The 18,160-nt window shown below is 40.6% G+C and overlaps 1 protein-coding gene across 7 annotated transcripts in view; it reads right to left on the bottom strand.

Annotated features, from left to right (window-relative positions):
• ABAT (4-aminobutyrate aminotransferase) overlaps positions 1-18,160 on the bottom strand; it is a 175,484-nt gene that overhangs the window by 118,937 nt on the left and 38,387 nt on the right. Inside the window, exon 1 of one of the 7 annotated variants that reach the window (XM_005295248.4) lies at positions 15-182. The exons of 5 other annotated variants lie outside the window; for them this stretch is intronic. The gene's annotated coding sequence lies outside the window, so the exon portion shown is untranslated. Of the gene's footprint in view, positions 1-14; positions 183-18,160 lie in introns of those variants that run through there. One more of the 7 variants, XM_005295250.4, reaches the window with a different exon arrangement.

Below are 18,160 nucleotides of genomic sequence, written 5' to 3'. Positions count from 1 at the left end.
CCGGGGTTTGGTACCTGCAGCCTCCAGGCCCCTTCCGGCTCTTCAGGGTAAACTGCAGCAGGTACTCCAGGCCAGTCATCATCCACATCTGGGGATCGGGAACAGCCAGGCACAGGCTCCTCTCGGGGCCTCTGGAGAACAGGCTGAGCGTCCTCCTCTGTTGCAGGCTCTCCCCCATCTGTGCTGCAGGGCTGGCCTCTTATACTTTTGGCCACGCCCCAGTACTTCCGGTGAGGGGGGTGGGGGCGATCTAGGCTCCGCCCTCCAAGGGGTGTGTAATGCTCTCTCGCTCTCCTGGTTGGAGGAAGGCCACTCAGCCTCACTACACTTAGACACATGCAATGTTAGAAGGGAAGAAAACCATGGAGCTGGATTCAAGAAGGAAGAGGAATTAAACTGTATACCATGCATGATTTAAACATCACTACACTGTTCTTTAATTCCCTCCTCAAGACCTCCTGTAATAAATGGCCAACTGACAACATCCAGACTCACTGCCAGTAGGAATACTGATACCTATAAGGAAGGGAACCCCCTTCTGCACAGAGCCAGGGGAGGCTGTTGCTCCCCTCTCCTTGGCCATGCAACCATTGCCTGGGACCTCAAGTGGCTCCTTGATAGCAGCCAGGGAGGGAACACAGACGGAGGCAGTATAGATCCCTGCTATGTTGCCTATGCCATGTGGAAGTCTAAACACTGAGCAAGACATGGTGACTTAGAAAATGGATCAGCCTGTCCTCCACTCTGAAAAATCTGTGAAAGGGTATACACGGAGCCAGGAAAAGCAGAGAGTGGTGATATCACATCACAGGAGTAGCATGCCACTCCATCCCTCCTTGGAAAGCATTGGAAAGTGATCAACCTTTTGTGCATATATGTATGTGTGCACTGTACATATGGATTTTCTTTAATATCACAAAATAATATTTAAGGTATACCACATCTAGTAACCTTTGACTATTTACTATTCAGTTGTCTTTGGCAATAATCTCTGTACTTTAAATACAAATCTTTATTTCACATACTGATTTTTTTTTTAAACTTGCTGGGTAACAAATGTGTTAAAAAGAAAACTGTCACTTGCTAACATACCACATTTTATTATAAGCTAAATTTTTCACTGATGGATGATCCTAGTGATTATGCACATTTTGGTTCAATATGTCTTATTTGTTCAACAGTGTATGGAATTATGAAGTCTAAATTGGTTGCAGGTCTGATGTGTTCTTCTGACCTTTGGATATAGCCAAGGAAACGCCAAAAACCCCTGAGTTCAAGCTCTAGTGACGGGAGGCTTTGGAGAAGATCTTAGAGGATTCTTATCACCTTCTATGTGAACTACAGACCACACTGCCAAATAGCAGACACATTCCACATGAAGCCTATTGATCAGAACAATAAGTCTTGGAATACCAGGGAAGTTCCAGATAACTGGAGGAAAGCTAACGCTGTGTCAATTTTTAAAAAGATTAAACAGGATGTAAGCAGGGTCTGAATGAGCTCTCCCATGACATTTTGTTATGAGCTGGGGGAAGAGGCTTCAGGAGCAGATCATATTTGCATAGAGATGCCCAGTCATGCAGCAGATGGAGCTGCTTTGCCAAAATGATCACTCTAGTATTTGAATGCAGGGGTAATGAAATGTTGTTATCCTTACTGTATGAGTAAAGGGCAGCAAAACTGTGTTTAGAATGCCCTGATTGCAGGGATCACTCTAAACTGAACCTGCTATTACAAGTCAAGTTGATAAAGGTAATAATGTTGATGTAATATACTTAGAGTTCTGTAAGGTGTTTAGCTTGCTACCATATAACATTTTGATTAAAAACTATAGTGATATAAAATTAACGGCACATAATAAATGGATTAAAAACTGGCTAACAGGTCTCATAATATCACTGTAAATGGCGAATCATCAATTGGATGTGTTTCCAATGGAATCCCAGAGAGATCAATTCTTGGCACTACACTATTTAATATTTTAATCAATGACCTGAAAGAAAGCAAACTAATCACTGATAAAGTATGCAAGTAACACAAAAATTGCAGGAGTGGTAAATAATGAAGAGGATACGTCTCTGATACAGAGTGGATTGGATTACTTGGTAAACCGGATGCAAGCAAACAGTATGTGTTTTAACATTGTAAACGTAAACACATATCTAGGAACAAAGAATATAGGCAATACTAACAAGATGGAGGAGCCTACCCTGGAAAGCAGTGAATCTGAAAACGATTTTGGGGTTGTGATGGATAATCAGCTGAACATGAGCTCCCAGTGCGACACTGGGGCCAAAAGGATGCATAACCACAGGAATCTCAAGCAGGAGTAGAGAGGTTATGTTACCTCTTATTTGGCACTGGTGCAACTGCTGCTGGAATACTGTGTTCAGTTCCATTGTCCACAATTCAAGAACAATGCTGATAAATTGGAGAGGATTCAGAGAAGAAGCCACAAGAACGATCAAAGGATTAGAAAACGTGCCTTATAATGGTAGACTCAGGGGATCAATCTATTTATCTTAAAGGGAAGGTTAAGGCACGACTTGATTACAATCTATAAGTAACTACATGGGGAACAAATATTTGATAATGGTCTTCTCAATCTAGCAGAGAAAGGTAAGAGATGATCCAATGGCTGGAAGTTCAAACTAGACAAATTCAGACTGGTAATAACATGTAAATTTTTAACAGTGAGGGTGATTAACTATTGGAACAATTTACCAAGGGCCGTGGCAGCTTCTCCATCACTGGCAATTTTAAAATCAAGATTGGATATTTTTATTATTTTGGGGATGTTCTCTGGCCTGTTTTATACAGGAGGGTCAGATGACATGATCACAATGCTCCTTTCAGGCCTTGGAATCTATCAATGGTATCACAAATGTCAGTCATTTGCCAGAAGTATACCAAGCAATCCACAGATCACAGGCGTTCAAGATGATTTGGATTAAATACTGATGTTAATCCCTTACCCCTTTTATTCTAGTGCTAAATGCAGATTACTTAGTTGAATATCTGTTTAAACGTATCAGTTATCCCATATATTATTATTAATATAAATTAGGGTGACCAGACGTCCCGATAAAATCGGGACTGTCTGATATTCAGTTGTTTGTCCCGCATCCCGACGGATGTATGGTCGGGACGCCATTTGTCCCAATATTTTGGCTCGGGGCACTCCTCCTTTTTTGCTTCAGCGGCACTCCGGCTTTTTTTTTGCTTGAGCCCTGCCCTCCCATGTGTCCCGATATTTTGTTCTTGTCCTCTGGTCACCCTAATATAAACAGTTAATTTATGGAGACAAAAGCCTCTTGCCTTATCTGGTTGCTGGGAAAAATAGAAGCAACTGTAATATTGGCTTTGTAGCGAACCAAGTAACTAGCTACACTATGAAACTACTTTAATCACTAGCTAAGAAGAAATAAATATTCCTGTGCAAACAGAAGGTTATTTTCATGACCATATCAGCTAGCAGAGAGTGAGGAGGACTGTGAGGAGTTGGGAGTGGTAGGTAGTTATACCCACAATCTATAGAATGCTGGGGTTTCTCCGAGAAATTTACTACTCTGAGTTATGTGGCTGAACAGCCAGGATAACGACTCCCAAGATGGACTGTATGGAGACAGTATTATGGAGATATTACATCACCGGTGGCAAACACTCTGCTTGATGGGGTATAGCTGAATTCATTAAGGTTTATAAGGCCTTGGCTACACTTACCGGCAAGTTCGACGGCTGGAAATCGAACTTCTGGGTTCGACTTATCGCGTCTAGTCTGGACGCGATAAGTCGAACCCGGAAGTGCTCGCCGTCGACTGCGGTACTCCAGCTCGCCGAGAGGAGTACCGCGGAGTCGACGGGGGAGCCTGCCTGCCGAGTGTGGACCAAGGTAAGTTTGAACTAATTCGAAATAAGGTACTTCGAACTTCAGCTACGTTATTCACGTAGCTGAAGTTGCGTACCTTAGTTCGAATTAGGGGGGGTAGTGTAGACCAAGCCTAAGAATTTGAATCCTTGGCTAGAAGGTGCTATCAAAGCTCAAAGCATTATAGTAAGTATTATTATTATTATTTACATTGCAGTAGCACCCAGGGGCCCCAGTCAGGATAGGGACCCCGTTGTGCTAAGCACTGTATAAAACACAGCCCCCTGCTCCAAAGGTATCACCACTGAATTCAACACTAGAGACCGATTTTGTAATTCCTGCACCAAAAGTGTCAACGTAAAAAGACTAAATTATATCTTCCTACCCATCTCAAGCTGGAATGTACGTTCTGAAAGAAGGTGGGGCTGCTCTGAATCCTTTTTTTTCCCACTCTACATTTTACCACATGCATTTTCTACACCAATATCCATCTAGATGCTTAGGCTTCCCCATCACCATAATATTTGAACATCTCACAGACATTAACAAATGTATCCTTAACGACCATGTGAGGTCAGGAAGCATTATCATCCCCATTTTCACAGCTGGGGACCCAATGCATGAGATATTAAACAACATACCCAAGGTCACACGGAAAGTCTGTGGCAGAGCAAGGAACTGAACTCAGATATGCTGAGATCCAGTCCAGTAATCTAACAGGACTATCATTCTTTTCATGATTGCAACAAAACTATGGCTCATAACACAAGCCAGCCATTGACTTCAACACTAACTCATCAGGACTAATGTTGGTAACAAGTCCTGTTTGAGTAGCATGTTGAGGGAAAGAACATAGCCAACCAACAAAAGTAGTAGTGCAATCTCAAAACAGCACACTGGATTTTTCCAGGGAAACTTATAGTACATTTTCTGCTCTTTTGAACTGATCCTTCTACTTATTATGTTCTTATTCAAAAGCACACTTTTCTATCAAATAAATTTATTCTTTTATATGTGCATCAGTGTATTATCATGAGACGCATGTGCTAAAAGGAAAAGGATCAAGATCTAGAAAGATTGGTGCACAGCAGCAAATGAAAGCACAAGGTAACTACGAAGACTGGTTATTTTTACTCCCAGTAATGTAAGATCTAATCATGTTACTGATTGCTGTGATATTTACAGACACATGGTTTTACTATAAGTGACCAGACATACTAGCAAAGAAAAGGATGATTTATTTTATAAGCCTTCAATAGGAAGTGGCTCCGACACATTAGAAAGCAACAGCCAGAGACCTGTTAGGAAATACAAAATGTTCCATACAATGCACAGAACTTTAACACTTGATTAAAACAAAATACCCAGACATAGCAGCTCCTAGGGGGTAGAGACAAAATGTCAAAAACATAAATGTCATATATGCCTTCAAGAAATAGAAATAGAACACATCAGCATCAAGCAGTAAAGGACAAAACAAACTGGGACATTCACCGCCACATTCTGTTCATAATTTAGAACACTGACTTGCTAAGGGACTAAAAAGTAAGCCCTGAGAACTCCAAACTTTTTGAGGAGGAAATGTGTCACTCATTTAAAATGCCTGCAGTCCTTGAAAAGGAATGAGCATCTTGTTTTCACTGGAGTATCAAATCAATATTTACATACTGACAACTACTACAATCAGAGTGATTTGATTATACCATAGGTGTCTTCCATAAAGAGGCACACCACATACACTAACAGGAGGTAGACAATCATTTCTATTTATGACTGCTCCTGACACGGGAAATCAAACCTTTAAGATTCCTGCAGCAAAGGGATTGCAGAACTTTATGGCCCTATCTTCCTTAATCAGCTATTTGACTCCTTGAGCCAAGCCACCATTTCAGGGAGAGGAAGAAACACCTCTGGACAACGTATAAATTTGTCTTCGTCGTCACTAATAAAGGACTTTCCTATCCCTCAGCACCCTATCGGGGATAGGATCAGTTATTATGATTACTCCTCGGGGCATTCTGTGCCAAAAAATTAAAAATTCTGCACACAATATTTTAAAATTCTGCAAATTTTATTTATCAAAATAACCCTACATAATAATGCCATTTTCAATTATTTTGGTAATTTATTTCAAAATACCTGTCAGCAAGTATGTCTGTAACAATACAGACACACAAAAATTCTCCCTGGAGTAGAGAGTTAAAGAAACCCCTATGACAACCCAGTTCCTGTTTCTCTGCCTCCTTCCCCCCACCACAGCCCAGCCGGGGAGCCAGACACCTACAACCCCTCCCTGCAGAGGCCAGCCATGGCCACCACTCAGGCCCAGATACCCACAGCCCCTCCCCCCAGATCCAGCTGCGGGGCTTCCCCTTGCCCAGATACATGCACCCTCTCCCGGCCAGATACCTGCACCCACTCCCCAACCCAGGGTCCAGCCACGGGTCCCCCCCTTTTCCCAGATACCCGCACCCTCTCCCCTCCATAGCTCAGCCACGGGGGCCTCCAGGCCCAGATACCCGCACCCCCCACACCAGAGCCCAGACTCAGGGCCACCCTTTGCCCAGACACCTGTACGCCCTCCTCCCTAGAGCCCAGCTGTGGCCCCCCCAGCCCAGACACCCACCCTTCTCCCCACCCAGAGCCGAGGGATCCAGAGGGAGAAACAGCCTGATGCTCGGTCCCAGGCTTGCATGCCACCCTCTCCTTCCCTCAGGGCATGCTGGGAACTGCAACTGACAGGAACCCTCTAGCTCCCTCTCCCTCTCCCCGACAGTGTCTTCTATGTGCGAGCTGGGCTCTGCCAGGTCCAGTGGTCCCTAGTGGCAGCTAGCAGCACTGCAGCCCATTTCTATGGTGGAAAGGAAAAATGCACGTTAATTTCTGCAAAATTATGCATTGCGCAGTGGCGCAGAATTCCCCCAGGAGTAATTATGGGGAGTGATGTGGCAGAAAATCACATGCAGAGGGACCCATGGCCCAATACCACTTTCTATTATACATGTGCAACCCTAATTAAGCCAATTAGCTTGTATGCATAACTAAGAGCAAAATTTGGTCCCCAATCACTATAAATAGGCTACAAACTTAGGTTATCCTTTGTAATAATCAATACCATAACTAGCCTAACTAGTTTGATCACTAGCTTAACTGTAAACTATAGCTATGAAGTCTTTCAGTGTAGCTGGAAGGGAATATATGAAACACTGGCTAAAAATTAAGTTGGCCTGACATATTCTTTGCACTTTAGAACTTAAATGTTTTGATGGTGGCATTTTTCCTATACTCACTGGTGCAAGAGCTACCAAAAACAAAACATACCTACCGCAGCTCACAAAAAAGGAATTAATATTGTAAACAACATGCAATTTTCTAGCAAGTAGAAACTGGGGAGAAGAGTTTGAACCTTATTTTGACAAAAGTGATGGGATGACCTCAGAGAAAGGCACATCAGAAAATGGAGTGGGAGAAAAAAAAAAACCCACCAACGTTGGATTGCTCAGTTTCAATGGATACCCAAATAGCCACAGTGGTGAAAAATGCCCTCTTCCATCTATGGCTGACTAGAAAACTGTGTCCCATACTACTGAACTCTTTCAAGCTTTGAAGCTAAACTAATTTTCAGGAGGCAACTGTCTTCTCTGAAGAGAAAATAAGCATAGTAAATGCTGGATATTCAGTGCAATCAACCTCAGTACATCACTAGGAACCTGTTATTTTCCAACAAATTTGAGGGATGGATGTGTGTATGTATGCATGGCAGGGGCAGGTTTGCATAGTGTCACTCAAGTATCAGCTATATGATACAATTCACTCAGACATAACAAAATCAGTGGCCCAGTCTCCGTTTTAGGACTAATTTGGCGTAACAAGTGTCAAATCCGTTTAGACACTAGCTACTTAAATTCACATCAAAGAGGACAGAAGTCTTAAACCTTTTTTAAAAAAAGGTTAAATAGTGTGAAAGGATGAACTAAGGGGCTACACAGAAGTCAGGTAGGGTCTTGCATACCTATACTCCCAACATTATTTCATCATTGCCCGCTTGTCAGAATTAGGCCGAAGCAAACCTTGCAGCATTCAGCTTGAGATTTTCAAAGCTAGACACATATCTGTTCTAATAAGTGTAATGGAAAATGTGTCTAAATCCCCTAAACTGTTTTGAAAACCTCAACAACCATCTCCAGACTCCAGCTGATGAGACTGCTTGGAAGGCAGAATTAAATTAACATTGATCTAATTCAATAAGGTTCTTAAGCTCATGTGCAACTTTAAGCATATAAATAGTCTCAATGAGATAAATGAGACTACTTGTTCTTAAGATTACTCATGAGCTTAAGTATTTTACCAACTCTCGGCCACAGCGCAGAACCTCACAAATATCTGGGAAGACTCAGTGGAAATCAGCAAATACTGCAAATCAGCAAGGGAACAAAGAAAAAGGCTTGGCAACTAAATCCAAACTGCACTATATTCACTTACTTGACAAGTGTAGTTTAACGATCATAGTGTAATTGTAAGTGGTCTGCAGTACATTTTGACAAAATAATTAAGCTATTATTACAACTGCTAACAAATCTGATGAAAAATGGGAATAAATGGTCTTTTTTGTGTGTGGGAGAATTACAAGATGCATGGAGTAGGCAAACATGAAATAGCCCAGCTCATATTTTAGTTTCTTTTTAGCCACCTAACTCTTTCAAAAGCAGCACATTCGTGTCTACTAAACTTTGGGCAGTTAATTTCATTTTTAATCTTTCTATTACATTTCCAGCCAATTTAATATACTGGCATAATAGCAATCCCCACCAGAGTCCAGATAATGAGCTGGGAGGTTATTTCCTCCACTCTTCTTCATTTCCTCTTATGACATCAGTATCAATGTTTATAATGCAACATCAGTTCATATATTATATTATTTTTGCAGCAGGAGAGTTTGTTAACTCTTTTATAAGTCACAGGAAGACAAAAGATTAAATGCATCAATTCAATTCTACGCTAATCAAACTTAACATGCAAGATTGGAGTTTTCAAGCACATGTAGCAGGGATGGGTCATCCTAGCCCCTGCATACCCTAAGACTTTGGTAACTGTCCACTGCTCTTTATACACAGTCGCCTATATCCCAGTTTACAAGGTATACATCAAGTTCCAGTTTGATATGAAAATAAGAATGTATTCAATGCCTGTAATTACACATTTGCTCTTAAGACAAAACCCAAGCCCAGCAGATCTCAATAGCTACAGAAGATATTTCCCATTTCTGAAAGTAAACACCTTTTCTCCCATGGTTGCAGAATGACAGATCAGATATACAATGGCTGACAAGAGCTGCCCCCTTCCCAAGAAAACAGTCTGTGTTCCACCCAACATGGCAATTACTGAAGCTTTGAGAAGTGTGTTCGCCTGTGTAAAATACCTATTTTAATTATAGATTCATAGCAGTTAGAAATGGAGATGGCCTATTTGGTCAGGCTGTCCAGCTCCCTGCTAATGCAGGACTGATCCCCGCAATACATTCTCCTACTGATGTTTATCTATTCTACTCATTTAAATGTCAAAATGATGGCACTGTCTCCCCTTCCCTTGAAATCCTGTTACACATCTCAGTTGGTCAGGGCAGGGAATGGGAATTATGGTGTACGGTCAATTAAATGTAGGCATGGAAAAACAAAAGCTTTTTAGGGGTTTGGGGGGAAATATTGTCTGACTGCTGAGGAGCAGCTACTTGAACAACAGTCAACTCATACATGTTCAGATGTTGTTATTCAAACAACCTTGATTCATCTTCCACTACAACATCAGACTGCAACAGCACTCACTATGTGCCATACCTCCCACACAAACCTTTTCAAAGCAAGTTAGTTCCAGCTTCAGTCATCTACATCAATTGAGAAAGCAAATGAACAGACACTGGCAGCTTTGAATTCAGTTCAACTATAAATCTACATTGAGGCCTCAATCCAAACACTTACATACATGTATAACTTTACTGTAAATGAGTAAGCCCGTTGAAATCAATGGAGTTACTCATGGTAGAAAATTAAGTAAGTGGGGCCTTAGCTTCCCAAAAGAGCTTTAGAATAGAAGTGTACATTACACTTTGCCATATTATTTTTCTGACTTTGCTGCACCTGCACATCAACATTTATACAGCATCTTCCATGCCAAGGTATTTAAGTAGGCAGCATGTAATTACCCTAACTGAAATTTAGCTGAATCAGACTTTGGGGTTTCTAGTCTCTCTTTTAATGAAAAGCCCTTCCCCCCTCCGGATAGATCATGCGAATTTGTGTAATAGGTTTCAGAAAAGCAAATATCCCACAGCTGACTTAGAGACAACACGTGGGGAGGAAAAGCTTTCTGCAAGAGGAAGGAGGATAGTGTGATAGCCTAGAGATACTGCAAGAGACTGTCTGCTAGCTTTAGTATTTTTTGAGTAAACATTAGGAAAGTCTATATTTATTTGCTGACATTCCCATGAGAAAAAGACAGCTGCCATATGTTTGACATTTGTTGTGTTGCAGGTGGAATCCACCTTTAAAGCTCTCATCTCAATCCACATTTCTTGACCATGACTTTTAAAGGGAAAGATCTGAATAACTGCAGAATTTCCTTGCTGAATGAGAGGATTTTGATAGCGAGAACTACAACATAAAAAAAAGTTTCCAGTCCTTTTTACAAGTCACTTGACATAGTCAAACTTCATTCTGCTAAAGATTCATTGTTCCAATGACAATTCTTTCATCATATTCATTTCAATTTATTCTAAGAGAAAACCTCCCAAGCTGTGTTTTTACAATAAGCTCTAGAGAACAGGCTCAGTCCACCCCTAAATTGGAGGGGTGCCTTACAAGGAGAACTAATTTCTATAGTTAGGAGAATAGAAATCTCAAAATAAGCTATGTGCTGCTGTGGAATGCGATACAAAAGAACAAAAATACAGGTAGACATTTTTTATTTGGAGGCTAGATAAAAGAGGAGGTAGTATAGAGGAGAAAAAAGGCAGTCAACATTCTGAAGTCTCTCTTAAACTCCAAGAGCCTTCCTTCACCTCACACTGCTGACAGACTCTCCCTATAAGAGCTGTAACACCCAGATTATGTAGATTCCTGAATTAGGCCCCAATTTAACCTCAGGCACATACAGTACTTAAATGCTTTGCTGAATAGAGATGGACTGCTAAATCGGAGGCCTTCATGAATTCCGAAGTCAAGCCTCTTTTACTCTGGGGTGAGATGAAAATTAGACATTTTCTGCACTACGCAGTATGGTAGCGATGTTGGTCCCAGGATATTAGAGACACAAGGTGGGTAGGTAATATCTTTTATTAGAGCTCTGTGTAAGCTCAAAAGTTTCTCTCTCCCACCAACAGAAGTTTGTTCAATAGAAGATATCACCTCATTCGCCTTGTCTCTTTAGTTTTCTGCACTGTCAGACAAGCCTGTCCCAATTATTTGATGGCTGAGCCATTACAAACATTGAATCTATCTCCCCTTGTAAGTATTCTCACACTTCTTATCAAACTGTCTGTACTGGACTATCTTGATTATCACTTCAAACGTTTTTTTTTCACTTACTTAATTGTACTCTCAGAGTTGGTAAGACAACTCCCACCTGTTCATGCTCTCTGTATGTGTGTATATATATCTCCTCAATATATGTTCCAATCTATATGCATCCGAAGAAGTGGGCTGTAGCCCACGAAAGCTTATGCTCTAATAAATTTGTTAATCTCTAAGGTGCCACAAGTACTCCTGTTCTTTTTGCGGATACAGACTAACACGGCTGCTATTCTGAAACCTGTCATTTTAGAAAGGCACTGATGAACATCGGTAATGTAGCAATCTCTTTAAGACATTGAGCTAAATTCACTGTGGCTTCAGAGAAGTTACACAGGGATGAATTTGGCCTATTTGGACAGTGGAAGAAATAAGCTATGAGGTCTGGCATTTTAGTTGTTACAGACTCTGCAAACTGGAATTTTTATTTTTCATTGACAGTATGCTGAAACAAACAGCCCCAGTGCAATAGGTCAGAAGAGCACTTTCCTTAAGGATGTTTCCTTTAGTTGTTCTTGGATTGTATTTTAACTTCTCTTGTGCTCAGCTATGCAGTGGGAGCACTGTTGTAGATTGCTCAAAAAAGGTGACAGTCCAAAGTTTATCCTCTCACCTGTAAAACAACCATTATAAGTGAGACTTGAGTGTAGGGTTAAACAATAAAGTAATTTTACTGGACATTGCCAAGTCAATATCCTTTGATGATCTACTGAAGCCTTGAACAAGAAATACTGAAGCCTTGAACAAGAAATACTGCAGCCTGCACCTCTTCCCTTGCTGCTTCTAGTTAATGGCAGAAAGTTAATCAGAAGCTGAAGTTTTATGACATACTTTGGGAACCCCATTGCAAGCCTGCAACGCCAGCTTACTAACTGGCATGTAGAAATCCATTATATCAGAGCCATTTGTGGATTTTGACCACATTTAATAAATCAGTTACTTTCTCTCCCCTCCCCCAACAGTATAATAAAACTTAACCTTAGGAGCTGTTCCAAGTCATTTGACAGTTCAGGAACATTTGCACTGCAGATTTCCTGCATTCACACCAATGGCCATACAGAGGAGTGAAAATCATCATTCTTAAGAAACTGCACTCTATACAACCACTACATTCAGATAATCAGGACACAGTCTATGACCTTACTCAGAAGCTTCTTGAGTTTGCTTAAAATATTGCCTGTATGTCATCTGAACTTGGTGCATTCCTCAGCACAGAGAGGACAAGTATTGAAGCAAACCTTGTGAAAAACTGATGCTAGAAACTAATGCAGGGTTGCTTGGTTATTTTGTTCCTTTTACACGTGTTATTGCAGGACTTTTGGCTAGATAGGATTACATGAATATGGAAATCAAGACACAGAAAAACACAGGGAGATATTATCTCTCTTAAATACACAAGGACCTTTCTTGGAATGTAAAGACTGGCCCATACACTAAAAAGCTGAGTGTGTAGAAAATGTGTTATCTATCCTACCCCAGAAAGCCCTTCCTTTTATCTTTACTTCTCACTTCACTGGGTCCTCATTATTTGCTCTTCTTCTGTACAAATTCCCAATTCTCTTCCTACTGGGTGTGTAGAGTTTCTCTCTCTCCCCTTATCTTCCTCCTTCGATATCCATCCCAGACTTGCCTCTAAAGGTTTGGAAAGTTGCACATGCACGAGTTCCTTCTTGCCTATTACTTCTGGCCCATTGTGCATCTGCCTGCTTCTATGATATCAAAAAAACAATATGTACACTGAACAAAGGTGTCAGCAAGAGCATGCATGTGTTTGTAATGCATGGGCGAAAGAGGGGGGAATAACAAAAAAGCCCAAACATCCTTCCTTCTCTTTGCTTTGACTGTGCTGAGGCTGCCCATCAGCTGGAATTCCTACCATACACACACTTCCCCAGACTTCTCAATGACCTTGCTGTGTCTCACACATAGTCAAGCATGGACTCTCAGGTTCTCTCTCTGCCTTCCCACAGCAGAGTCAAGCAATCTGCTACTTTCTTGGATCAGTCAAGAAACTGACTAAGTACTGAATAGGGCCACAGGAGCTAGGATTACCTGGCCAGCATTTGACTGTCCTGAGCCTTTTTTTTTTTTAATGGATTTGCCAGTTGCCCGAAAAATAATATAATCTTCTGAGGTTTTTTTACCTGGGTCTAAAAATTTGCATTATCATCACAATACACTGGGATATCTAATGTTAAAAGTTTGTGTCCAGCTGAAGATGCTGCAGTTTTCCAACTTCTGCAGTTTAAGTGATAACAGCTTAAAACTGTTGAAAATACAGCAGCTCTTTGCCCACCAACACGCAAGCACACCACACGTGTGAGAGAGGGTTTAAGTCATGCGAAAATGAGGAGATATGCAAGGCATATTAAACAATGGAAGATCAGGGCAATGGTGCAGGTGCTCCTACTACATCCCTGAAAAAAAGCTAGCATCAGAAACTGCTGATTCACTGACAACTGGCTAAATGAAACAGACTGCAAGGACTGGCTAGCAAAATGTGCTAATAAAACAAACCCCCGTTTGTTATCAATGATGTTATCAATCTTATCTATATGGCTTCCCTATCTAGATACTATAAGCAGCTGTCGAGGTGGGGTTGCGAAGTTGCCTTGTGGCTGGGTTGCGGGGGGAGGGGGGATGCTTTTTTTTTTTTTGCTGCTCATTTCAAAGGTGATCACTCTAATAAGAGCACCTCCCAGCTTGGATATGAGTGCCCTGATCTCACTGTTTAGAGAGATGCCATACAGGGACCCAGCACTGGTGCAGCTTGGCCCCAAGCTCAGTTTCAGAGGAAGGGAATAATTTCAGTGAAAGGAAAATCTCTGTAGATGGTGTATGGGGCAGAGCCTACACAAAAGCCACTCCAAAATTCAACTCACGACAAGCATCTCTCCCCCCTTCTTACCCACATCAAACACAGAGTAACAAGTAACATTCTTATAATGTGAAGAGGTAAGAGACACAAATAAAGCAGTGATTTGGTCCCTCTAATAATCAGTACTGGATATCTCTTGAATAGCATTTTCCCTCATTTCAGATATTTTATGATGCTGTTAGACATACCAGTCCTGGCTGCATTCCAGAAGGACTCAAGAATGGCAAGCTAAGATTGAGAAGGAGAGCTGCACATCCAGATGGAGGTACACTAGCAAAATAATGTTGCAGATGTTTACACTATATCTGTTTACACCAGCACTGTTTGTCTTTCATTTGAAACCCCCACATATTTAATCACAAGCTGATTTTAAAAAATAATTATAATTATAAAAATATGAACACCCCCCCCCAACACTCAGGATGTTTATAATCAGTTTCACCTCTGTCTGGAGACCGAGTCCCACAATGCCACTGTGGACAGGCCTCCAGACAGCAATTCCAGGCCCCAATGCAGAAAAGTTAATGGCCCCCATAGAAAGGGATGGCTGAGGTTTACGACACAACTTTTTATCCTATGTACTTTGATAGCACATTAGAACCCACTATACGTAAGTTGTGGCGTTGCTAGATCTAGTTAATTTTTTTCCAGTTACAGCACCAGTATTATATTTAGGCTCACAGTTTGTTTAAGATGTAGAATTTGTTGTTCTGAATTATATATTCAAATGAAATAAATACATTATGGAATGAAATTAATTACTATATAAAACATTTAAAGAAGCGCAAAGTAAGAAAACACCTGAAGTATCAAGTAGGCTAATTAAACACCTACTCATGATTCGTGTGTGATCTAAAGACCAGGAAAAAGACGATATACCACATGTAACTGAAAATGAACAATAAAGTTAAACTACACGATACAATACTTGCACTGCTGGTGTTGTGGGACATCAACACCCAGAGCAATGAGGAGACAGCAGGCATGGTGTGCCACATCCACTGGAAGATATCTGAGGAGGTGGCCAGGGCGAAGGCAGAGGGAAAACCTGCACCTCGTTCCCTGGTTGAGTGGTGAAGGTGGCCCCTCATCCTGTGCTCATGATAGTGGCTCGTCAACCAGTGCTAGTGGCAGTGAAGGGAGGGCTAGCCCCGGCTGCCTCTTGGCAAACTTAGGGAGGCTCAATTGGGTGGCTGAACTTGCTGGCTTGTGTTTGGTGAGGGGCTGCAGCCCTGGTGGAGAAAATCTGGTAGCACAGAGGAAGCTTGTTCCTCTTTAAAAAGTCTCCCTGTCCTCAGACCCGCAGCCAGAGAGCCAACATGGCAGGCACAGCGGCTCCTGAGCAGTCAGAGGAGGCAGCAAGCTCCGTGGTTTCCAGGCTGCTGTTGCTGATGCTCTGCCAGACCAGTAGGGTGCAGCAACGTTCTGGCAAACTGTTATTGTCACAATGAGGGCTGGTGCTCTGTCCAGTGCAGCAGGAGGAGGAGACCAGATTTCTTTATCTTAATTTTTATTTAAAAAAATATACTTATCTATCCCATCCGCTACCGGGCCCCTGGGCAAATGACCCCTTTGCCCCCCCTTCTGTTGGCGGGCCTGACTGCAGATACTGAGGGCCAGATTCTGATCTCAGTTACAGAAGTGTAAGTCCATAGTTACTTCTCCTATTTACTGAAATCAGAATCTCACCCTTTGGGTTGAAATGGAGACATTGTACCTGCATGTGTGGCCATTTAAAAATTAGAATACTGGTTACAATTAACGAACAAGAACAGTTGCTCACTTCCTGTGGCTGCAGACAGACATGCAAAAAGAATAGTTATTCTGGCTTTAAGAATAGGAAGAAAAAAATAGTACAAAAGGTTTGTCACCTACAATTATTCCACCAAAAAGAAAGCATCTGGGAATGTTATTAACTGTATAAGTCAAGGCTCTTCCCAGCCTAATAAAGCCCACATTGAAGGCATCACCACATTTTGAATAAAACCGCTACTGCTACTTACCATTACCTCAAGTTCACGAAACCCTGTCTCTAATCACTTTTACAACAGAAACAGGATCTATTAGAATTCTTTGAGGGGGTCAACAAGGGGGATCCAGTGGATATAGTTCAGTGGATTTGATTTAAATCAAATTGATTTAAATCATTATTTAAATCACTAGTCAGGAAGACTCGGTTTAATCATGGATTTCTACATAAAAGTGCATTTCTTGTTGGTTGTTTTAATCTTAATACATATTCTTAACAACTCAGAGATAGATGTAGGTTTTATTTTTAGAAGGTACACACTATACATTTTTAAAGTGATTTATTTTGAAAACTTTTCAGATTAGTTTTATTGCTATATCAAAAAATGAATAATTGTTTGGTTAGTTCATTTACCAAGGGTAATTGAAGCAGATATTTATGAAGTCATTGGGAGGTGAACTATCTCCAGTTCAACAGGTTAATCATTAATATTTGGAGGATTTTCTTGCCATTCTGTATTAGGAGGAGAACATCACCAGACAGACATTTAAATTGTTTTATTTAACTAAAACAACAACTTTATGTATTCTGGATTTTTTTCTTCAACAGCAAACATAATATTTTAACAAAACAAGCATATGAATTTTTGAGTTTAGTTAAACATTCAAGTCTTTTAAAATCAGGTTTGTTTTTGTTAAAATTGCTTTTTTACTAAAATAGTTAAATGAAATATTTAAAAAACAAACAAACACATTTAATTGACTATGTCAGCCAGGTCAACATGAGAAATATTGGCTTCTGCAGCTAACTCAGTCCTCTTCACCTTCATTTTCCTGTTTGTTCATAATCTGGAAAAGAAAAACAAGCTTTCCTGCTTTTTCAGGTCCCAAACGATTTCTTAATTTGGAATGAATTAGTCCAAAGGAAGAAAATATTCTTTCTACACCGTCAGAAGAAGCTACTGCTGTTAAAGATTATCACTTCAACAGTCTCTGAATCCAAGTGCTTAAGTGACTTCCACCAGTTCATTGGTCTCTTTTACGGCCTGCTGCCATTATAGGTTCTCTCTTCTAGTAAGAGAATGGTATGGTAGATCTCATATCAATGAAAGCTACACTCAAAGACCTCAAGACTTCTGGAATATGCTGCTCAAACAGTTTCACTTTTGTTTCTACTGCCTGTCACTCCCTTCTCACATTTATCTTCGGACTTCTTCTCCTTGTCCAGATCTATTCCGCCCCAACAATCTTCTATTCATTGAACTTTTTGAAACTTTGCATTTTTAGAGAGAGGTAAGGAATTGAGTCTGTGTACACAAATTTGCAGAGGGACAATAGGGTTGAGATCTGTTATTTCTCACCTCTATATATTATTTATTTATTTAAAAATATTTTTGCTGCTAACAAGCATGTTACCTCTGGAGACACAAATCCACAGTTTGAGAACTGCAAAACTAAGCATCTCTGATGGTATCTTCTAGACTGAGCACCGAGTCCCCTTAGGTAGATAGAAAGATTAACCTAAATAATCTATACAGAAGCACCTGGAACCCCATAAGATTGGGTCCCTAATCCATGAACTATTGGAACTCATTTACAAAACTTTTCTTAAACATTAAATGAATAGATTGTCTCATACTATAGAATTAGAATAGTATAATTGAGCTATAATGTATCTTAATTAAAACTATCTTTAGATAGGTTTTTTCCTCAAAAACATTTTATTAAAAAAATCTGATTTAAATAAAAACATCCGATTTTTTTTTAATTTTTAAAGAAAATCATTGATTTTTATCCAACCTGATATAGTGTACTTAGATTTTCAGAAAGCCTTTGACAAGGTCCCACACCAAAGGCTCTTAAGCAAAGTAAGATGTCATGGGA

Source organism: Chrysemys picta, chromosome 10 (assembly GCF_011386835.1).
Source record: "Chrysemys picta bellii isolate R12L10 chromosome 10, ASM1138683v2, whole genome shotgun sequence".
Taxonomy (NCBI): Eukaryota; Metazoa; Chordata; order Testudines; family Emydidae; genus Chrysemys; species Chrysemys picta.
The sequence above is the reverse complement of the archived record's forward strand: the minus strand, read 5'-3'. Positions and strand labels throughout refer to the sequence as shown.